This window comes from Rhinatrema bivittatum, chromosome 2 (genome assembly GCF_901001135.1).
Source record: "Rhinatrema bivittatum chromosome 2, aRhiBiv1.1, whole genome shotgun sequence".
NCBI classification, from domain to species: domain Eukaryota; kingdom Metazoa; phylum Chordata; class Amphibia; order Gymnophiona; family Rhinatrematidae; genus Rhinatrema; species Rhinatrema bivittatum.
In genome coordinates, this window is record NC_042616.1 from 162,036,324 (window position 1) to 162,060,636 (window position 24,313).

A 24,313-nucleotide genomic window follows, 5' to 3' on the forward strand; every position below is an offset into this window, starting at 1 on the left:
TCATTTTAGTTCATCTTATTTTTGGCACATACTCTTATCTACAACTTAGAAAATGTAAAGTAGAATACAATGCACACTGACAGCTCCCTAGGGTTGTCACCTCAGGTGCCATGCCCAAAAACATACAATATGCCATGAATTATTACTCAGCACTACTAAAAAGATGGATGTAAATGATATTATCTCAAGATACTAAGACAATTCTCGCAGCAAATATTGCTTCAACTTACTCATATTTAGCTATTTAACACACTGCTGAAATAAATACAGAGGTTCTGCATATTCCTCCTCATGAACCCTAGAGCCAAATGGCACTCTGGAACTTTTCCCTTTTCTTCTATCAGCCAAGGAAATCCTCAAGAATAACAACTGCACTTTAAGGAAAAGCCACATACCCCAATAGATCAGGTATTTACATCTCTCAGGAAAATCATTAAATTAGGCATCATGACTGCTTGTCAGGCATTGGCCAGAATATAAAAGATGGCCTCAAAAGAAGTATAATGCCCATGAATTAGTGAAGGGGAAATTTTTTTTTCTTCTTGCTTTATTTTTTAAACTTTTATCTCCCTGTTTCTACTCAAACTGTAACCAGGGCTTTCCAATCCCTTTCCTTATAAGAACATAAGACATGCCAGACTGGTTGACCAAGGCTCCATCAAGCCCAGTATCCTGTTTCCAACAGTGGCCAGTCCAAGTCACAAGTACCCAAACATTACATAGATCCCATACTACTAATGCTGGCAACAAAAAGTCTCTAGTCCCTATTGATTAATAGCAGTTTGTGGACTTCTCCTCCAGGAACTTATCCAAACCCTGTATACTAACTGCTTTAACCAGATCCTCTGGCAATGAATTCCAGAGCTTAATTATGCGTTGAGTGAAAAAGAATTCTCAGATTTGTTTTAAATTTGAGAATTTACTCGCTACCTCTATAGAGTGCCTCCTAGCCCTTGTATTATCTGATTCACATTTACCTGTTCAAGTCCTTTTGTAAACCTCTATCATATCCCTGCTCAGCTGTCTCTTCTCCAAGCTGAATAGTCCTAAACTCTTTAGCCTTTCCTCACAGCCGTTCCATGTCCTTTATCATTTTGGTCACCCTTCTCCGTACTTTCTCCAGTGTAACTATATCTATCTTTCTTTGAGATGCGGCAACCAGAATTGCACACAGTATTCAAGGTGTGGTCTCACCATGGAGCAAAACAGAGGCATTATGACATCTTCCGTTTTATTTTCCATTCCCTCCTAATAATTCCTAAAATTCTGTTTGCTTTTTTGACTGACACAGCACACTGAGCTGACAATTTCAATGTAATATCAACTATGACTCCCAGATCTTTTTCCTGGGTGGTAACTCCTAATATGGAACCTAACATCATGTAATAGCATGGGTTATTTATCCCTATATGCATTTCTTTGCACTTGTCTACACTAAATTTCATCTGCCATATGGATGCCCAATCTTCCAGTCTCGCAAGGTCCTCCTGCATTTTATCACAATCCTTATTAATTGTTGTCTTGTGTTTTGTCAACTCTTCATGCCAGGGTAGGCATGTGTTTTGATCTCACCTTAGTGTTTGAAGCAAGGGGAAAAGTGGTGAGATGGCTCCCTCTTCCTTTGTCCGAAGATTCCAGGAAGGAGAAGAGGCTCTTGACACCCTTCCTCTAAGCCACGGAAGGGACAATTTGCATCTCTCCAACTCCCAAGCACAAAGCAGGGTCAGAGTACAATCTCCCTCTGCCAGCTTGGAAGAGCATAACATAAAAAATAGCCATGCTGGGTCAGACCAAGAGTCCATCAAGCCCAACATCCTGTTTCCAACAGAGGACAAACCAGGCCACAAGAACCTGGCAATTACACAAACACTAAGAAGATCCCATGCTACTGATGCAATTAATAGCAGTGGCTATTCCCTAAGAAAACTTGATTAATAGCAGTTAATGGGCTTCTCCTCCAAGAACTTATCCAAACCTTTTTTGAACTCAGCTACACTAACTGCACTAACCACATCCTCTGGCAACAAATTCCAGAGCTTTATTGTGTGTTGAGTGAAAAATAATTTTCTCCGATTAGTCTTAAATGTGTTGCTTGCTAACTTCATGGAATGCCCCTAGTCTTTCTATTATTTGAAAGTGTAAATAACAGATTCACATCTACTCGTTAAAGACCTATCATGATCTTAAAGACCTCTATCATATCCCCCCTCAGCCGTCTCTTCTCCAAACTGAAAAGCCCTAACCTCTTCAGCCTTTCCTCATAGGGGAACTGTTTCATCCCCTTTATCATTTTAGTCGCCCTTCTCTGTACCTTCTCCATCACAACTATATCTTTTTTGAGATGTGGCGACCAGAACCGTACACAGAATTCAAGGTGCGGGTCGCACCATGAGCGATAGAGGCATTATGACATTTCCCATTTTATTAACCATTCCCTTCCTAATAATTCCTAATTCTGTTTGCTTTTTTGACTGCTGTAGCACACTGAGCTGATGATTTTAAAGTATTGTCCACTATGATGCCTAGATCTTTTTCCTGACTGGTAGCTGCTAATATGGAACCTAACATCGTGTAACTACAGCAAGGGTTATTTTCCCTATATGTAACACCTTGCACTTGTTCATATTAAATTTCATCTGCCATTTGGATGTCCAATATTCCAGTCTTGCAAGGTCCTCCTGTAATGTATGACAATCCGCTTGTGATTTAACTACTCTGAATAATTTTGTATCATCTGCAAATTTGATAACCTCACTTATCGTATTCCTTTCCAGATCATTTATATATATATTGAAAAGCACCAGTCCCTGAGGCACTCCACTGTTTACCCTTTTCCACTGAGAAAATTGACCATTTAATCCTACTCTCTGTTTCCTGTCTTTTAACCAGTTTGTAAGCCACGAAAGGACATCGCCTCCTATCCCATGACTTTTTAGTTTTCTTAGAAGCCTCTCATGAGTATTTGTCTGAAAATCCAAATACACTACACCTACCGGTTCAACTTTATCCACATATTTATTAACCCCTTCACAAAAATGAAGCAGATTTGTTAAGCAAGACTTCCCTTGGGTAAATCCATGTTGATTGTGTTCCATTAAACCATGTCTTTCTATATGCTCTACAATTTTGATCTTTAAAATAGTTTCCACTATTTTTCCCGGCACTGAAGTTACGCTCACTGGTCTATATTTACCTGGATCGCCCCTGGAGCCTTTTTTAAATATTGGGGTTACATTGGCCACCTTCCAGTCTTCAGGTACAATGGATGAGTTTAATGATAACATTTGTAACATAACTAATAGATCAAAAATTTCATTTTTGAGTTCCTTCAGTACCCTAGGATGCATACCATCCGGTCCAGGTGATTTGCTACTCTTTAGTTTGTCAATCTGGCCTACTACATCTTCCAGGTTCACAGTGATTTCGTTCAGTTCGTCTAACTCATCACCCCTGAAAACCATCTCTGGAACTGGTATCTCCCGAACATCCTCATTAGTAAACACGGAAGCAAATAATTCATTTAGTTTTTCTGCAATGGAATTATCTTCCGTAAGAGCTCCTTTAACCCCGCGGACATCTAATGGTCCAACAAACTCCCTCATAGGTTGCTTGCTTCAGATATATTTTAAAAAGTTTTTATTATGAGTTTTTGCCTCTATGGCCAACTTCATTTCAAATTCTCTCTTCGCCTGTCTTATCAATGTTTTACACTTAACTTGACAATGCTTATGTTTTATCCTATTTTCTTCAGATGGATCCTTCTTTCAATTTTGAAGGAATTTTTTTGGCTAAAATAGTCTCTTCCACCTCACCTTTTAACGATGCTGGTAATCGTTTTGCCTTCCTTCCACCTTTCTTAATGTGTGGAATACATATGGACTGCGCCTTTAGGATTGTATTTTTAAACAATGTCCATGCCTGTTGAACACAACCTTTGCAGCTGCACCTTTCAGGTTTTTTTTCCTACCTATTTTCCTCATTTTATCAAAGTTTCCCTTTTGAAAGTTTAGTGTTAGAGCTGCAAATTTACTTATTGTCCCCCTTCCACTGATGCCAAGTGGCCCCACCACGTTACCTCTCTCACCAAATCCTGCGTTCCACTAAGAATTAAATCTAAAATAGCTCCCTCTCTTGTTGGTTCCTGAACCAATTGCTCCATGAAGCAGTCATTTATTACATTCAGGAAATGTATGCCTCTAGCAAGTCCTGATGTTACATTTACCCAGTCAATATTGGGGTAATTGAAATCTCCTATTATTATTGCACTGCCAAATTGGTTAGCTTCCCTGATTTCTCTTAGCATTTCATCATCTGTCTGACTATTTTGTCCAGGTGAACGGTAGAATAATCCTATCACTATACTCTTACCCAACACACATGGGATTTCTACCCATAGAGATTCTACTGAGCGTTTAGTCTCTTGTACAATCTTTATCCTATTGGACTCTATACCTTCCCAGACATAAAGTGCCACACCCCCACCAAGTTGATCCTTCCTATCATTGCGATATAATTTGTACCCTGATATAGCACTGCCCCATTTGTTATCCTCCTTCCACCAAGTCTCTGTGATGCCAATTATGTCAATCTCATCATTTGCTGCTATACACTCTAACTCTTCCATCTTACTTCTTCGACTTCTGGCATTGGAATACAGATATTTCAAAGTGTGTTTTTTGTTTGTATTAACAACCTGCTTTTCAGTTGTTAGGGATAATTCAGAAATCATTAGCTTTGGCGATTTTTTACAAATAGGCACATGGACTACGTTTGGTTTTATTGGAACCTCTCTGTTGGGATGCCCTAACTCTCCTGTTTCATTAGTATCCTTCAAGGATACATTTCTCTGACCCATGCACTGCTGAGTGACTTGTTCTAGAGCAGCTTTTAAACTATCTCCTTTTTGAAAGTTAGTGCCAGCAGCTTGGTTCCACTCTGGTTAAGGTGGAGCCTATCCTTTCAGAAAAGTTTCCCCCTTCCCCAAATGTTTCCCCAGATCCTTACAAAACTGAATCCCTCTTCCCTGCACCATCATCTCATCCACACATTGAAACTCTGGAGCTCTGCCTGCCTCTGGGGATCAGCAAGTGGAACACGAAGCATTTCAGAGAATGCCACCCTGGAGGTTCTGGATTTCAGCTTCCTAACTAAAATCCTAAATTTGGCTTCCCGAACCTATGTCGTTGGTGCCCACATGTACCACGACAGCCGGCTCCTCCCCAGCACTGTCTATAACCCTACCTAGGTGACGCGTGAGGTCTGCCACCTTCGCACCAGGCAGGCAAGTTACCAGGCGGTCCTCACGTCCACCAGCCACCCTGCTATCTACATTTCTAATAATTGAATCACCAACTATGATGGCCGGCCTAACCCTTCCCTCCTGGGCAGTAGTCCTGGGAGACTTGTCTTCAGTGCGAGAGGACAATACATCACCTGGACAGCAGGTCCTTGCTACAGGATCACTTCCTGCTATACCAGGGTGATGTTCTCCTACTGGGAGATCTTTCTGATCCAAGGCAGCACTGGGGCTGCCAGACTGGATTTGGGACTTGGCTACTATATCCCTGAAGGTCTCATCAATGTGCCTCTCTGTCTGCCTCAGTTCCAAATCTGCTACTCTAGCCTCCAGAGATTGGACTAATTCCCTGAGAGCCAGGAGCTCTTTGCACCAAGTGCACACATACAATCTCTCACCGGCAGGTAAAAAATCATACATGTGACACTCAATGCAAAAGACTGGAAAGCCCCCCTCTTGCTGCTGGACTGCTGCCTTCATCTTAGTTTGATTGAGTTCCTAGTTAAGTTTAAGTTACTAAGGGAGTTGGATTGAGAGTACTTTAAATTTACAGGTACGTTTACAAATTAATCAGCTAGTGACCTACAAAGGGATGATTAAACTTTCAATGAGGGCTGCTACAATAGTATGATTTAGGTAAGACCCTGATTGATTTTTAATGAGAAAGTGTTTCGTGACTAAAAATCAAGGGTTGAGTGGGTGGGAAAGACAGACACTAGAATTAACTATCTCTGGCTTGCTTATTACCTCAGACACACACAAACTCTAAAGAATATATCCCTTAAATTCACCTTTCACCAAACTGTTATAATAAGTCACCATTGCAATCATCACTCTGGAGTTATAAACACCAGAAGATGGAACTCTACACTGGCTTGCGCAGATTATGCCCAACTCCTGCTGAGCAGGTAGTATCCTGCTCATGCCTAGCCGGAGAAGACTTGCTGCTCCTGCATGGCCAAAGATGTACAATTCAGACCTCCTCCTCCTCCCAGGAGCTTGTCTACTCAAACACATTCCTTCCTCCTTCCTTATCAGGAACACTTCTTTATTTTGCCTGGGCAGGGCCATAAATATAAGATGAGGTGAGTTTCTGAACATACAAAATGTAAAGAAACAAAAAAAATCTTACTTCATATTTGGGTCAATATGGTATTAATTTATAGTGTACTGCCTAAGAATCACCCCACACTACAGCAATGGAGCTTATGGGGTAATAATGGCCCATATCTGTCCAGTAATCACTGCTCAAAATCTGCATCTAAAACCGAAACCCATAATATAAAAGGCGTTCATGTCCATGGGTTTTTCTCTTCTTTTTTTTTTTTTTTTTTTAAATAAAAGCATTTGCATAATTCAACACCAGATATGTTTGCTGGGTCACTGGTTGAATTGCTCAATTAAATATCACTGATTATACAGTACAAACCACTAGCAGCAGGCAACAGAATCTCTAATTTTTCTTGTTCTGGTCTCCCTTACTAATATGTTCTATAAATAAAAAATATGGTTGGAATTACAGCAATACATAAAAGGAAAATAGTTCAGTCTATCAGTCACTTTTATTCTTCTGAAACAATTTATTTTATTATTTTTATTTATATACCGTCACTCTGTATACAATCGTGGAAGTTTACCGCAAGGTTAAAACAATTATATTACACAACAATTACATACTATAAAATACAATCAGCTATGAATTAAACTACCAGATACATTCCACACAGATTAAAAAGCGCGCACACACACACACACACACGCACGCATTTAGAACTTCACTGCCCAGGAGATACAAAAAGCCCTTTATTACCTTTTCAGTTGCAGATAAAAAAATCAACCCATTTTTCCCTTCAAGTCCAATTGGCTATGTAAAATGAAAACACAAACAAACAAACAAAAAAGACAACCTTAAAAAAGAAAGTCACCAGGCAAAAATAAAAAAAGTATTTCTCTGTCACTATGTGTCACTTCAGAAGAAAATAATACACTACTGTGCATAATGTGTGAGCGGTCTTTGGCTTTATAAGAGCATTGGAGGACAGAATAGTCTAGACTCCGGCCTTTTCTCCACAGAATAAGCTTTATTATTTACTGCAGAACAGAAAGCAGGTAAAAAGGACTGCTTCCCTCAGCAGTTCTAAATCAGAATTTACAGCAATAGACAGTCTTGTCATAGATCTGCCTTCTCGTCCCCAGGACCTTCCTGTTCCCTCCTGGGCCTGCTCAGGAAATGCCCTGTGACCAGAATTCCCTTCTGGGCTGTGCCTTAAGATGGACCAGGCTAAATGCCTAGTCCTGGTCTTTTAAAGGGGTCCTGATATATACACTCTTTTACATACTCTCCCTCTCAGCTTGACCTTCCCAGGTCAAATGCCTGGTCCTACCCTGGTTACCTCCTGGGACTGTCCATTTCTTTTTCCAACAGAGGGTAGGTCAGAGTAGGGATCCCTAAGCCAGAAAGTACCTCCTCTCTAACAGCTCCCATGACAGCATGGCTAATTCAGCCCTGCTATCAACGGAAAAAACCTGAATTGTTTCATTTGTCTTGCCCTTCCCACTTATTACATGTCTCTCATGCAACATGTATTCCAAAAATAGATTATTTTAAGAAATTCATAAATGATTTTAGTGCAGTTTTCAAGATTCCAGTAAAATAAGAAGAATCATAACATCTGTGAAGAAATCGTGTTTGAATATAGCATTCCAATACCTTTTGTACCTACAAGATGGTATAGTTTGTTTTTGGCTGCACAAAGTGTGCATAAAGCTGACATATCTTAATGCATCTTTAGATCATTAACAGTTCAATAAAGGAAAATCCCAAAAATTGAAAATGCAAGAAACTAGGCAAAATCTTCATACAAAATTTGAATTTCTGACTGAAATACTTTGAAGATTGTATGAAGCATAGAAGAAACTGGAATCCTGCTGTTCTAAGAGAGCTTCTCTCTCTAATACAGAGGTCTATAGTATTCTAGCTAACCATATCATTGCAGAACTCTCTCTCAAAAGCACATCTGGAGAGATTCCGGATAATAGTTAATCTTTTCATGTATATGTTGCCAGTTCATGAGGAGACACTCAAAATGTTTTTGAAAGTTTTCATGAAGAGCTGTCAAAAAGTGGGAAGCTACTGTAATTTGAAATCTGTCTCCTGAAGCTTTTCACAGCGATACATCCTTCTGAAAAGTAATTGTGCTGTTTGACTCATCACAAAAGTGTGGCCTCAGATACATTTCAACACCAAGTTCTTTAAATTTCACCCTTTGTGGCTATAAATGATAAAAGTGATAAACTGGAAGGTGAATTCCATGCATATATGGCAATGCGTATTCCAGATGGCAGCACCATCAATCTTGAATTCTAGAAAATCTACTTTATTGGCTTTCCAACTTTGACCTATGTGCGTCTCAAATCCTCAGTGCCCCATCTGGTTCAGCTGACGTGGTAACTGTTCTCTAAATCTGGATATAGCCAAGACTTCATAAGAACAATTCTTAGAAAAAAGAAACACTTAAAAAAATTGCCAAGAGCATATGCTAGACAGGATTTTTGGAAATTACACTGGTAAACAAAGTTTTTGTTTCCTGCAGGCTTTTTGGTGTTCCAAATAGATTTTTTGATGCTGATCATAGATATTACTTCGAAATTTGTACATCAAGCAAGGTTTTTGAGAAACGGTTAATTTTGTATTACAATAATTGTGAAATTTTAAAACAATCTCACATGCATATATTTTCTTGCTGAACAGTAGTTTTTATGATTTTTAAAATTCATGTCGTATTTTTGACGGCCATAAGCAACGTAACATGTAACAGACACTAACTTTTTTTTAAAATACACCAAGAAACTGCCTGATCATGCCAGATCTTGCTCAGGCAAGCCCCAGATCGACCACGCATAAGTGACTCCAAGAAAAAAGAAGGTGTTTTTGATGGCCCACAAATCCGAGCTGTGATGAAGGACAGTCACTTTGATGGTCTTCTGCAAGGTACAGAACGTGTTGTGCGGACAGCCTTCAAGAATGTCGTTTGTAACTTTCTAGGCAACTTTAAAGGCAGAGACTATGTCGAATAGGTTGAAAATCTGCTTCAGGCATACAAATTGATGAAGTGCAACATGTCATTGAAGATACATTTTCTTTATTCCCACTTGGACTTCTTCCCAGATAACCTTGGCGCTGTGAGTGACGAGCCTGGTGAAAGGTTTCATCAAGACATTGTCAAAATGGAGAAACTGTATCAAGGCAAGTGGAACCCCTCCATGCTGGGTGACTGTTGCGTCCGGTCTCCGACGGCTTTGACCTCTGTGGCTCACCTTTCTTCCTGCTCTCTACTCTAGCCTTGGGAAGATGGCTACCGCCGCGTCATCTTGCTGCACTCTCCGGCGTCCCCGGAATGGCTATGGCAAGGCTATCCGCCATGTTTCTCCTGAGGGCCTCCTAGGGTGCGCGCGCACACGCCACCCACGTCTTTATCCATATCATGGCGGGAACCTCGGGGGCATCCCCCCTCGAGTGACGTCACGCCATCCGGGTATTTAGCCTGCACTTCGTTTGCTAACAATTTGAGTTAGCAAGGATTGGATTGCCTCCGGTCTGAGCTACTCTGCCGCTTCCGTGCTGCCGCTGGAGGCTTTCTCTGCCCTTCGGGGTTATTCATCTAACCTGGGTACCTGTTCCTCGGGGACCCTTTGCTTTCTTTCAGGTTCCTATCTGGGATACCAGGTACTCACTCCTTGAGGGCCTGTTCTCCCTGCCTTGGTGCCTGTAATCCAACTACTTCTGCCTGCTGGGATTTCCACCAATACAGCTACCAACTTATGGGCCGATACAATACAGTGCGCTCTGATGGAGCTAACTATTAGCCGGCATTTGGATGCACTAGCTTTACCCCTTATTCAGTAGGCGCTAGTTTCTGCCGGCACCGGGAAAGTGCACAGAAAAGCAGTAAAAACTCAGACTTAATATCATGGCGATATTAAGTCTGAGGTCCCAAAAGTTTAAAAATGTAAAAAAATTAAAAAAAAAAAAAAATTTAAAATGGACCCACGGCTGTCGGGTCGAAAACCGGACACTCAATTTTGCCGGTGTCTGGTTTCCGAGCACATGGTAGTCAGCAGGCTCGAGAACCAACACCGGCAAAATTGAGCGTCGGCTGTCAAACCCGCTGACAGCCACCGCTTCCGTCAAAAAAGAGGTACTAGGGACGTGCTAGTGTCCCTAGCACCTAATTTAAATAAAGTTACTGTATCGCGCGCACAGGAGAGTGGCCTGTGCGTGCGCCGGGAGAGCGGGCAAATGCCCGCGTTTTTACTGTATCGGCCTGTTAGTGAGTAATCTAACCTTTGTCAGTCTGTCTCATCAACAGCTCAGCACGGGGAACCTGCATCCAGAACTCCCTAAACAACCGTGTGCTACTAACATCTACCATTGTGAAACAGGTCTCCTCTGCCGAGGGCCCCTGGACTGCTTCTATTGGATCACCTCACTACTGCCACCTCTGGTGGTATCATTTAGCTGCATAATAAAGACAAATCTTCTGTGTTTGCATGTCTCGGGTCTAGCCTAGTACTGCGGTTCCTCACGGGGCTCCTCCCCGTGGGAGTGGCCATCACTGCAGTACCCAAGAATCCACTCCAACACCTTAAAACCATAACAGTGACAATAGTTGGACTCTCATCCGCGAAGCGTCGGACAGCGATAACAAATGAAAATCTGCGGCAAAACATTTTTAGTTTTGTTTTCTGGTGCCAACATTGCCGCTACAGACACGTAACAATGCTTAATGTATATCACACTTTTCTGGCAAACGGTACATGATACAGACATAATTACATATTTGTATTCAATTTGTTAAAATCTACTTATTTCACCGAAGGTTGTGGAGGAAAAAGCAAGTTTGCTTACCATAAATGTTGTTTCCGTAGATAACAGGATGAATTAGCCATGCTGTCTGGGAGCGTGTACGCGACCGAGAGTAGGCGGAGTTTTCCTCAGTAAGTCACAAAGCTTTGACTGTGTAGATGCGCGGTTGTCTTCCCGCGCAATTCTCCATTTTCCCTCAGTCTCTCTGTAGCCAAGCAAGAGTTAACAATTTAAGTGTGTTAACAGTTAAGTGTGTTAACTGTCTAGGGAGGAGGGCTGGATCGCATGGCTAATTCATCCTGCTATCTACAGAAACACCGTTTACGGGTAAGCAAACTTGCTTTTTCCCCGTCGATAGCAGGGCTGAATTAGCCATGCTGTCTGGGAGTCCCAAGCTCCCGGGTTGTGTCATTGTAGTATGTCTTTTAGAAGGTCAGGACATCAACCTGTGGGAAGGGTAGACAGTCTCATCGGTTTTGAAGGGTTGACAAGACTGCTGAGCCTAGCGCTGTTGAAGACCATAGTGTGATGTGAAGGTATGAATGGAGGACCAAGTTGCCGCCTTGCATATGTCCAGTGGCGGAACTTTCCTCAAGTGTGCCACTAATGCTGCTGTGGCACGTATCTGGTGCGCCTGAGGCTTCTGGTTGAGTTTGATTGAACGTTTGTTATAACAGAACTGAATGCATTGTGATAACCAACTTGCGAAGGTTCTCTTAGAGAGACTGGTTGACCAGGGTCATTTGGATTAAAGGAGAGAAAGAGCTGAGAAGGTCTGGAAGGAGACTGAGTTCTTTGTTTATAGAAAGCTAGAGCTTGTTTACAGTCTAGTGAGTGTAGGAGTCGGTCTCGCTCATTGTGATGAGGTTTTGGCATGAAGATTGGCAGATTGATGGTTTGATTAAGATGAAAAGCGGAGACCACCTTAAGGTTGGTGGGGGACAGCCATCATTGAATGTCCGTGATTATCGGTTTAGTGAGGTGTATTCTGGAAGTGAGGGGTTGCAGGAACTGCAACCACTGATATTTTAGGCCCCATTGTAAGCGGCGCATGTGTAGTCTTGTGTGGGGAACCACATGGATAGCTGCCGTCATATCACCCAGCAGTTGAAGAATTTGGCATGCTGATGCATGAGATTGGTTGCATAACTTCTGCGCCAGACAGGAGAGTGTTTGCATTCTGTCTTGTGGAAGGTAGGCTCTCTCCTCTACTGTATTGATGAGGACTCCTATGAAATGCAGCTTCTTGGTAGGTTGTAGGTGCGATTTTTTTGTAATTTATTAGAAATCCCAGCGTCTGAAGACAATTTATTGTGTGCACCACTTCTGATAGCATTGCCATTTTCCTGCATAATTATGTCTGGTTGAAGGCTTCCGAGAAGCAATGAGGATATCTTCTACTTGGGAGGAAAGGCCTAGATGGTTTAATATCTGCCTTTCAATCTCCACGCCGTTAGATGTAGGGATTGGTGCACTGGATGGAGGAGGGAGCCTCCTTGTGTCAAAAGTTGCAGATGGTTCTGCATATGTATTTGTAGGTGTATGGAAAGTCGCATGAGATACGTACACCATGGTTGTCTTGGCCATGCTCGGGCAATGAGGATCATGTCCACTATATCTTGAATGCATTTTTTGATATGATATACATGATGTCAGCGGAATGGGAGGGTAGGCGTACATTAAGCCCGATCCCCATGAGATGAGAAAGGCATCGGGGGCATATCGAAGTTTGCTGGGGTAGATGGAGCAAAAGACCTGAGTCTGACAGTTGACTTCCGTGGCAAAGAGGTCTACTGTGGGAAATCCCCACTGTTGGAAGAAGGTTAAGGCCACCTCTGGATTTAATGTCCATTTATGTGAGTGAAAAACCCTGAGGCGGTCTGCTGTTACGTTGTCGAGACCTGGAAGGTAAGTGGCCTGGAGGGATACCTGGGCTGTCATTGCCCATTGAAGTATTTGAATCGCTTCTCAATTCGACTTGGTTGTCGGTGTACATCATGAGACGTGTGCCTCGGACTTGAGAAGAGAAGGTCTGACGTGCTCTCCAGATTGCACATAACTCTAGAAGATTGATTTGGTACGTGGATTCCTGTGGGGTCCAAAGTCCCTGAGTTTTTAAATCGCCTAGATGGGCTCCCCAACCCTTCCTGGAGGCATCTGTTGTAGGTGTCAGTTGATGAGGGGGCAACCGGAAGGGGACCCCTGAAGCTAGGTTGTTGGGAGAGCCACCATTGAATATCTGCTTTCATTGGATTGGTGAGTTGAATCCTGTAGTTGAGGGGCTGTAGGAACTGTAACCACTGAGTCTTTGGGCCCCATTGTAAGCTTCGCACATGCAGTCTGGTGTGGGAAACCACATGGATGGCTGCTGCCATGTGACCTAGAAGTTGAAGAACTTGGCGTGCTGATGCTTGGTGTCTGTTTAACAGGCTTTGAGCTAGTGCAGTAAAAGTCTATAATCTGTCCCTGGGAAGGTAGGCTCTCTCGTCCATTGTAATGATGAGGGCCCCTAAGAATTGAAGAAGTTGTGTAGGTTGCAGGTGTGATTTCTCAAAACTGATGAGAAATCCTAGTTTCTGGAGACAGTTGATTGTGCGTAGCGTATGTGCTTGTAGAGTAGACAGATCCGATGCCACTAGCAACCAGTCATCCAGATAAGGGAATATTTGGATTGATAGTTGTCCGAGATGAGCCACCACCACTGCTAGGCATTTTGTGAATACTCTTGGGGCTGAGGACAAGCCAAATGGCAGAACTTTGCATTGGTAATGCATGTTCTGAAACCGAAAGCAGAGGGATCGCCAGGAAGATGGGTGCATGGGTATATGGGAGTACGCATCCTTCAGATCGATGGAGCATAGCAAATCGTTGGGCTGTAGCAATGGCAAGATGTTCTTGAGAGGTCATCTTTAACTTTTCTTTCTGGATATGTTTGTTGAGGTGTTGTAAATCCAGAATGGGTCGGAGACCTCCCAACTTCTTTGGAATGAGGAAGTACTGGGAATAGAATCCCTGATTTTGTTACTGATGAGGGATTGATTGAATATATTTCTGAGTTTGAAGGTTCACTACCTCCGTATTGAGGGATGATGAGTGGGAACATATTCCGTAGAGGAATGATATGAGGAAGGGATGGAATGGTCAAGAAGTTCAGGTGATATCCTTCCCTAATGATGTTGAGCACCCATTGATCTGTTGTGATGCTTTGTCACATGACTGCACTTGCCTAATGTTTCAACAGTCCTTTTTCTTTGTTGTGTTTATCATCTTTGTTACTATCAGTTTGCTTTTGTATTTCCAGTTTGGTATTGACTTTTTGCAGTAACATGTTTTTGTGTATTATCCTTTTGGAATGGCATACTTCCTGTATGCACCACTGACCCGAATTGTAATGCTTGCATCACAGTAACTATAGATGGTACGACTAAAACTTCCACTCTGCTATACAAATCCCATTATGATTGTCAAGGGACAGTTACATATTTTTCCCATAATTCCACCCAATACAGTATATGTACCGACAACCATTACCTGTTTTGACCCTACTGAAGCCCCCGCCCAACAATGGATACAAGTCCATAAATGAGACACTCCTCAAGATCTAGTTATGACATTTGCCTTTTGACTCCCTACCGAAAGGTCGGTTTCCCTCATTTTTAAGTATATTCCCTACCCGCATCCTGGGATGTCACCTATAGATGTGGTAATGATTTGGCTTGGCCATACACACCCTTATCCTTTAACTATCAGGTTTTTCTCTGGATCTCCCCTTTTCTTATGTGCATATATATTTCTGCTACATCAGAGTACGTTAAATTCATGCTGTCCTATTTGCTGTAAGCTATTTCTAGCATTTTTCCACTCGTCTTACTGTTGGTACCTCTGTATCTCTTTGACTTATTCGTTCTTCTGCAGCCTGTACCTATAATACTTATTTTGCTGGCCTTTCATATTCCAATATCCTATTCCCTTTATACTCTGATTTCTCTGTAACCTTTTTGAACATTTCTTCCTGTAACACTTCCTCTTAGATTTTACCTGGAGTTTGTTTACACCCTCTCACAAATATTTCCTAGTAGTTTTGTGGCCTTTGTCCTTATTCTGAGATTGATCTCCTTGTAGAAATTTACTCATTCTAACTGAGGCTTACTCTCACAAGGATGTGCAACTGTTTCTATTTCTACCTAAGACCAGAACGTGCCTTATGTTTTTGTTTGTTGTTTTTTCCTTCTCCTCCTTGTCCATTCCAACGGATTACCTCTTAATACTATCTCTGTACCTTTTAAGAATGATATCCAACTGCTCTGCTAGGTTATCCCTCCTGATTGCTATATTTGTGACACCCATGTGCAAAAGCACCGATTCTATCTCATGTAAAGCGCAGTGGATATTGGCCCACTCCATTGTTGCAACAAAGTGCATCCATAGACCTTACACAGTATTACACACTATAGCTATAGGCAATTCCTCTTGTTTATCTCAATCTTTTCTCAACTATACCATGCAAGCTCAAATGGTAAATTCTTATTGGCTCAATATTGTAACCTATCAGAATAGCTCTTCGGGTTACAGAACTCCAATTTACATGTTAAATCGTATTATAAAATTGCAAGCTGTTGTTGAAATAATTACTAATGAAACTGCTAAAGCACTGAGAATATTAGCCGCTCAGCAAAAGGGTTTCCGGAATACCATTTACCAGAATCGTCTAGCATTAGATTATATATTAGCTGCAGAAGGAGGATTATGGGGTAAATTTAACCTCAGTAACTGTTGTCTTCAAATGGACGACGAGGGTGAAGTGAAGAAATCACCCGCAACATGATATCAATTGCACATGTACTGGTGCAAACTTGGAAAGGACTTGATGTCTCCATTTGGATCCCTTGGCTCATGGTTTTCTAGTTTAGGTTCAGGATTCAAAATTCTAATTGGCTCCATGTGTACGATTGCCTTACTTGGGCTAGTAGTCTGCCTCTGTTTAGCATGCCTCTGTATCTGCCTACGAAGATGCCGCGATCAAGTCTCTGAAATGCTGATAACACAGACCAGCGCTCGGATCATGCTCAATCAAGCTGAAACATTGAACCTGATGCTTCTGGATTCCAACGATGACACTGAACCATTCCCCACCACCTGTGACGACTATCTGTGAAAAATGAGCATATCGGTACGAAGACGGGTAATGTCTCTCGCCAGTAAGGAGTAGCCTTAACTAGGCTGGGCAGCCTAAGACAGGCGATATGCGACGCAGATAGGTGTGAAGGGCTCCTAGCCGTCACCCTTCAAAGGGGCGGATGTAAGAATATCCAGCGCTGAGTGGATTGATTGCACTATGAAGCACTATGATAATTAAACTTACCAGAGAATCAGCCAGCACAGATGACATAATTCCCAGGAAAACGAAACTAATTTGTTCTTATTCTCTACTTCTGGTAACAAGAGGCCCCTACAGTAAGAGCACGACACATGCTAAAATATACTGATTGGCTATAAGGTAAATGGGTTGGCTTTTGCAGACATTCTGGGATGGGCTGATGGAATCCCTTTATAAGGTTGAGCACTCAATTCAGATCTTTGAGCAAGCTTAGAATTATATTCCACTTGTTTTGTGTCGCTTCTCCATGAAGGAATCAATGCCTTCCTTCATTATTAAATCTATTTTAAACTATTTGAAGCTGGTATTCATTGAGTTAATTAATCAGAAGTTACCACTTTTAACAATTCTTATTTGCTGAGGAAGAATTGTAGGCATCCCCCTATAAAAAAAATGTTGGTGGTGATGGCTCCATCGTACTCAAAAAGATGGTGGTTGTTTTTGCTGCCGCTGTTGCCGAGATCTGCCCCTTGATGTAGTGGGTTGGGTAACCTGCCTGTCTGGACCATATTGCTGAGACTTGTAGTGTATAAATGGTCTGGAGTATGGTCGTTGATAAGACTTTCTACGATAAGAAGGATAAAACTTTTGATGGCCTTTGTGAGTGTCTGAGGGGGTGGTGAGGGAGAGTACAGCTGTGCTCTGCTCCTTTAAGTGGGATACAGTTTCTCTGAATTTGTCTCCAAATAAATTGGAGCCCCCGCATGGGATGTCAGCCAGTTTGTCGTGTACATCATCATGAATTGCACTCACTTTCAGTCAGGCGAGTTGTCTAGCCGCTATGGCGGAAGCGGAGGCTCTTGCCGAAGATTCAAAAGCTTCGTAAATTGATCGGAGCAAGTATCGGAGACCCTCTTCGATGTCTAGAAAAGGTTGCGGGAGAGTGTTGTCCTCCACTAAACAGATTGTCTATACGAGTATCTCCAGAAGTTATGCCCAATGTGTTGTATAAAATTGGTGATGTTGGATTCTAGTGGACGACATCGCGGAGTGGTATACTTTTCAGCCAAAATCATCTAAGCATTTATTGCCACGCACCGGTGGGGCGGTCTCATGTAGCTTAGAACGTTTTGCTTTAGCTAATGCTGATTTCTCCACTATGGAGTTATGAGGGAGTTGAGAAGATTCATAGATGGTTGAGTTACGCATCTTGTATTTTATGTCTATTTTTCTAGAAGCGGCAGTTGTAGAAAAAGGTGTTTCCCACATTTTATGGAGAACATTGTCCAGGACCGAGTGGGGTGGTAATGCCGTCAGTTCTGGAGGTGTTTCGAAAAGTCTTAGAATCCCCAACATCTCCGCCCTGGAATCAGGGATCTTCCTTGTCTCTACCTGAAGGTTACCCACCTTCTCTATGAATCTGGCATATGTTAGGTCTTCTGGAGGCGAATAAGGCTCCAGTAGACCTTCAGGCGGGTCAGATGGCATTCCAGTAGAAGAATTTATCGTAGATGAAGAAAGATGAGAGTCCAGACTATGTGGGGAAACCGGTGTAGGTATAACACTTGGATCAGATGGTCCAGGGACCGGAGATGAAGGTGGAGAGCCATTAGCAGAATCCGTTGGTGGGACACCTTTTGCCTGCTCCAGATCCTCGAAGAAGGAACTCAAAACATTGGAAATTTTCATCATAGTGGTAGCTGCCAAGGTACCCTAAAGCAGTAAATGTACCGGTGTGGGAGATGGCCTTGTAGGAACGGCAGCTAGTAAATGTCCTGAGGAGATGTTCTTTTGTGTTGAGATGATGGCGGAATGACCAGTGATGGTCTAAAATGCTTAGCTAATGGAATTTGAAATGAAGGAGATAGCCTCTTGGTGCGAGACACGGAAGAGAGACCTGAGTAAGAGTCTTCACTTTTGATGTGTGTCTTGAAGTGTGAGATTCCAGATCAGAAAGAATCTCAATATCAATGTCTGGACTTATGCTTGGAGCCCTTGGTGTTTCATGGGTGTGCTTTCTTTTCTCAGACCTTTTTTGCATCGAATGAGTCGTCGTATGCTCAATGTGCGTCGTGGGTTCATGACGCTTCCCATGCGATGGAGTTCCGTGCGTCGACCGTGCGCCATGCATCAGTGTGCCGTGCATCGGCTGTGCGCCGTGCACGACTTCGTTTTATGTTTCTTCTGCGGCGATACTTTTGGCGCTGGAGAACGGGGTTGACCGGAAACAGATCCCTGTGATCCGGTCAACGCATCTTAGAGTCCTTCTCTGTGCGGTACCACTGCCCCGGCTTTTTTAGGAGGCTTTAAAGGTGTATGAGACCCGGGCCTGGTACCAGACGTGAAGCGGCTCAGCTCGGTGGGTCCCAGGGAGGAGGCCCTCTTGGTAGGGACCTTACCTTTCTTCGACAGTCCCAGCGAAGAGTGAGCTGAAGTCTGTGGGGCATAGGAGCCCGTTCTCAGATGATCCATTTTGCTGCGCGTTGTCGTTGGGCCCTTGGAGACATGCGACCACAGTCACTACATGAGGCTCGGTTGTGGTCTGGGCCTAAGCATATATAGCAATAATTATGTCCATCAGTGATGGACATAATTTTGCCACATTGACAATATTTAAAGCCAAATAGCTTCGGAGCCATCCGGAATCCAATTCTAGTGGAAAAAATGCGAAAGAAAATCGCCGAAAAAAGTTTCTTGTGGGAAAAAAGTCACAGAGGAGGAAAACCCCGCGTGCTATCGGCTCGTGGAAAAAAATAAACTGAAGAGGAGAGGGAATCACGCAGGAACATCACCGCGCAGCTGCACAGAGTCAAAGCTCTGTGACTGAGGAAACTCTGCCTACTTGGGGTCACGACACTTCAGACAGCATGGCTAACTCAGCCCTGCTATCAACAGTAAACAAAATGTTCCCAGAAATGTGTTAACCAGTGTTATAGTGAAGTCCCTCAAATGTCTGCAAGGACAAAATGATAATTAAATTCCAAAAAAGAAGAAACATCTTCATCTAACAAAAATCAAACGAAAGCAAAAGCTGAGCATATATACACTCTATCGATATGTGTGAATACAGTCCCAGGCAAAGTGATATTATAGGAACCTCTGTTTTCAGTTATTTTATTTTTCATTAAAATTTAAATGTTAACAAAAAAAAAAAAAAAGTCAGTGGAGAAATGACTTTGCTATAATACATGGGAGAAAAAACTCAGTAGAAAAAAGTCATTTTTCCAATTTTTTAATTTTGTTATAACATTGAAATTCCCATGAAAAATAAAATAAAAACTGAAAACGAAGGTCCTTATATAATGAATAGTCAATGAACTTATTAGTTGTGAAAGTTTTGACTTGAAGCAGCACAAGGGGTAAAATTGTATTGGTATAAGCAAACTTTACATTTACAGCTTGTAGTCAAAACTTTGAAAAAAGTTTCACTGGTTAATATTATTATTATATCATATGAATCTGATACACATATGTTTCACCTTTATGCTACCTGTGATCAAAACTTTCACAACAAATAAGTTCACCAACTAACTGTTCAGCAGCACTAATTTATGATATCTTTGATAGGGGCTTTATTTACTTAGACAATGTATGTGGTTCTCAAAATGTACATGGTGCTGGACTGTGGTACCCCAGTACATTTTTAGGGGAGTCTCCTTTGACTTCAGTCAAGAGTTTCCTGAGGCTGAATGCAATTACAGTCATTTGCACATCCCTAACAACTTTTAAATTTTGAAGAATTTTTTAAAATTATTTTTAAGAGGAAGTGATGCTGTATCCATCCAGTCAGGAGCAAGTGCAACTGCGGATGGAAAGAACTGTAGAAGTAAAACAGACAAACCACAAGTTATGCCAACACGCATTAACAAATCCTAAAACGTCAACTATTAATGCAAAGGAAACTGACTTTTGAATAAAATCTTGAACATATAAATATTTGCATTGCAAGAGTAGGACAAATAAATTGTACTGAGCCACCTTGGGCATGGCCTAGCAATATCTACTGTATGTCCTGAAGATGTTGATTCATTTACATAGGAGTGCAGTGTGTCTGGTTTTCATTAAATCTCAGTCTCAAAGTGGAACCATTCCAATAAAAAAGTAAGCAAACTGTAAATTGTTTACTAAAATAATCAATCTGTGCAATAAACTGAGGCAATTCTGGTAAAAGGTGCACTCTAGGCTTGAAATAATCTTGGGGGAAAAAGTGTTAGTTTGAAGGCCATGGTTGTGATGTTTGGTGTATTTGGCAGGGTATGTAATCTTACATTTGTGGAGAAACATTTTTTTATTTGGGGGTGTTAGCTAAGAAAGCCATCTTGTCTGTTTGGGCTGACAACCATAAGCTGCTCCCATAAGGAAACAGAGGAAGAGTAAAAGCAAGTTTGCTTACCGTAAACGGTGTTTCCGTAGATAGCAGGATGAATTAGCCATGCTGTCATGGGAACTGCCAATCAGGGCCCGGGAAGCGGAGCTTAAGTAGCAGAGTGTAGATTTTTCAGTCTCTGCGGCTGCACGTATGTTCCCGCGCAGGAAAGTAACAGATTCTCCTCAGTCTGTATTTAAGCTTGAGCGTAGGTGCTGAAAGTACGACTACCAGGGAGGTGGGAGGGTCCGCATGGCTAATTCATCCTGCTATCTACGGAAACACCGTTTACGGTAAGCAAACTTGCTTTTTCCCGTTGATAGCAGGGCTGAATTAGCCATGCTGTCATGGGAGTCCTAAGCTCCCTATCACGCTTATTCATTACCTTTCACGAGATGGGCGAGTGTGGTAGTCGCTGGTTTAAAAGTAGGCAATGTATGAAGAATCGCCTGTCCCAGTTTCGCATCCGCTGCTGACTGCTTGTCTATGCAGTAATGAGAAGTGAATGTACGTAGGGAGGACCATGTGGCCGCCTTGCAGATGTCCACTGGGTGTACATTCCTGAGATGTGCCATGGAAGTGGCCATGGCACGAACTTGATGAGCTTGTGGAAGTGAGGGAAGTGGTAAATTCGTCCTCTTGTAACAAAACTGGATACACTGTACTATCCAGCTTGAAATTGTTCTTTTTGCCACCGGCAATCCTGGGGCATTCGGGTTGAAGGAAACAAATAGCTAAGATACCCTGTTCGTGGAGTGAGTTCTTCTTTTGTAGTAAGCCAGTGCTCGTTTACAGTCCAAGGTGTGCAACAAACGTTCTCTGTCGTTTGAATGAGGTCTTGGGAAAAAGATGGGTAACTATTGACCGATTGAGATGGAAGGCCGAAATCACCTTTGGAAGGAAGGCTGGATGAGGCCGCAGGATGACTTTGTTGTGATGGAATTGTAGGTATGGTTCATAATGTACGAGTGCCTGCAATTCGCTCACTCAACGTGCGGAGGTTATTGCTACTAAGAGTACCACCTTCCAAGTGAGATATTTAAGATGTGCGGACTCCATAGATTCACATGGTGGTAGTTCTAGTAGGACGTTGAGGTTCCAAGGAACCGGTGGCTTAGCTATCAGTGGACGAAGATGTAGTAACCCTTTGATAAACCTGGATAACAGAGGGTGTTCAGCAATAGAGTGATTATCAATTGGACGGTGATAAGCTGCAATTGCACTGAGATGAACTCTTATGGATGACGTTGCCAATCCAGCCTGATAGAGGGTATGTAGATAATCTAATAAGAGGTTTGGTGAACAATCGATGGGTGGCATTCCCTTTTCTGTACACCAGTTGGAATAGCATTTCCACTTGAATGTATAACTGCGTCTAGTAGATTTATTTATTTATTTATTATTTTGTTATGCCGACTTTCATGACAAGAATCACATCAACCCGGTTTACATTTAACAGTGTGAATAAGGCAGGGAGTAACATAATAATCAATAATCAAAGTTCAAACATCTTAAACAATAGTAAGGATGTGAAAAAGTTACAATGAAACAGGGAGAAAAAACTTGGATTTAGAAAGGGGAGGGACAACTGAACAGTAGAATATTTACAGTGCAGTCAATTGCGTCAGTAATATAGTTGTGTAGCAAACAGAATCGGTGAGGTACAGTTGTATGGCATAATAAAAGGTGCTGGGTATGAGTGTGTGGTACTGTGTATGAGTAAGAGATCGGTGCTGGGTATGAGTGGGAGAAGTGTATGAGTGGTGGGTGTGAGTGGGTATGAGTGAGTGGTGGGTGAGAGTGGGTGGAGCTGGGTATGAGTGAGAGGTTAGAGGTTTCTTATTTCCGTCCAATTTTTTCTAATTCAGTCCAATGTTTCTAATTTCAGTCCAATTTTTGAATAGGTGTTTGTACTGCTGAGTGGAGGAATCAGTCCAGGGCTGGGAATGCTTTTTTGAAAAGCCAAGTTTTCAGTCTTTTCCTAAATGTTAGTGTGCAGGGTTCTTGTCTCAGGTCCAGTGGGATAGAGTTCCATAGAGGCGGACCTGCTGAGGAGAAAGCTCTGAGACTGAGAGATTTATGTATGTATGTTTTGGCATGAGGTACCTGGAGTGCTTCTTTGTAGGATTCCCTGATGGGTCTGGCAGATGTATGTTTTTGGAAGGGGATTTGTAGGTCGAGATGGGTGTGTTGGTGTATGGCCTTGTAGATGGTAGTGATGGATTTGTAAATGATTCTGTAATGAATCGGTAACCAATGCAGGTCTTTGAGTATAGGGGAGATATGGTCGATTTTCCTGGTGTTTGTACGGATTCTGGCTGCTGTGTTCTGTACCATTTGAAGAGGTTTAGTATATGAAGCTGGGAGGCCTAGTAGTAGTGAGTTGCAATAATCTAGTTTGGAGAAGATTATTGCTTGCAAGATTGTTCTAAAGTCCTGAGCGTGGAAAAGTGGCTTTATTCTTTTCAGAATATGTAATTTGTGGAAGCAGTCTTTAGTGGTTTGGTTGATGAATGGTTTGAGGTTAAGACGGTTGTCTAAGATGGCTCCTAGGTCTCTTATGTGCGTGGCTTGTAGGCGGGCTGGTGTCATTGAGTGTGTGTAGTTGTTTTCTGGTGATATAAATAGGTATTCTGTTTTTGAGGCGTTGAGTATTAAGTTTAGGTTGGTGAGGAGGAGTTTGATTTCTAGTAAGCAACTATCCCAGTATTCCATTGTTTTCATGATGGATTCTTTTATGGGGATCACAATCTGAACGTCGTCTGCGAAGAGGAAGTGTTTCAGGCTTAGTTTTGTGAGCAGTTGATAGAGTGGGAGGAGGTAGATATTAAATAGCATGGGTGAAAGCGATGATCCTTGCGGCACCCCTTGGGTGGATGGGTGATATTGGGATTCTGTATTATGAATTTTGACCCTATAGCCTCTGTTCTCCAGGAAGGTTTTGAACCAAGATAGTGTAGCACCTTTCACTCCTATGTTTGCCAGCTGTTTTAGAAGGAGGTAATGGTTGACGGTATCGAAGGCCGCCGAGAAGTCGAGGAGGATTAATAGAAATGCTTGGCCTTTATCGATTCCGGTGAGGAGGAAGTCCATGAGTGAGAGTAGTAGTGTTTCGGTGCTTGCGGCTTTGCGAAAACCATATTGGTTTGGGGACAGAATACTGTGGTCCTCCAAGTAGTTGGATAGTTGAGTGTTCACCAATCTTTCCATAACTTTAGCTATAAATGGAAGTTTGGAAATAGGGCGGAAGGTGTTAGGATCGCGTGCATTTAGGTTTGGTTTTTTCAGAAGGGGTTTGATTGAGGCTGTTTTTAGTTCATCTGGGTAGATACCCTGGGACAGGGAGCAGTTTATGATTTCAGCTAGGGTTTTTGATATGATATCAGGTATGAGAAGAAGCATTTTTGAAGGGATTTGATCGAAAGGGTGTGATGAAGGTTTCATTTTTTTTAGCACCGATTGTATCTC

The 24,313-nt window shown here is 42.2% G+C and overlaps 1 protein-coding gene across 1 annotated transcript in view; it reads right to left on the bottom strand.

The window, feature by feature from the left end:
- The window catches only part of MINDY3 (MINDY lysine 48 deubiquitinase 3), a 696,716-nt gene that overhangs the window by 653,596 nt on the left and 18,807 nt on the right, over nt 1-24,313 (bottom strand). The window lies entirely within an intron of this gene.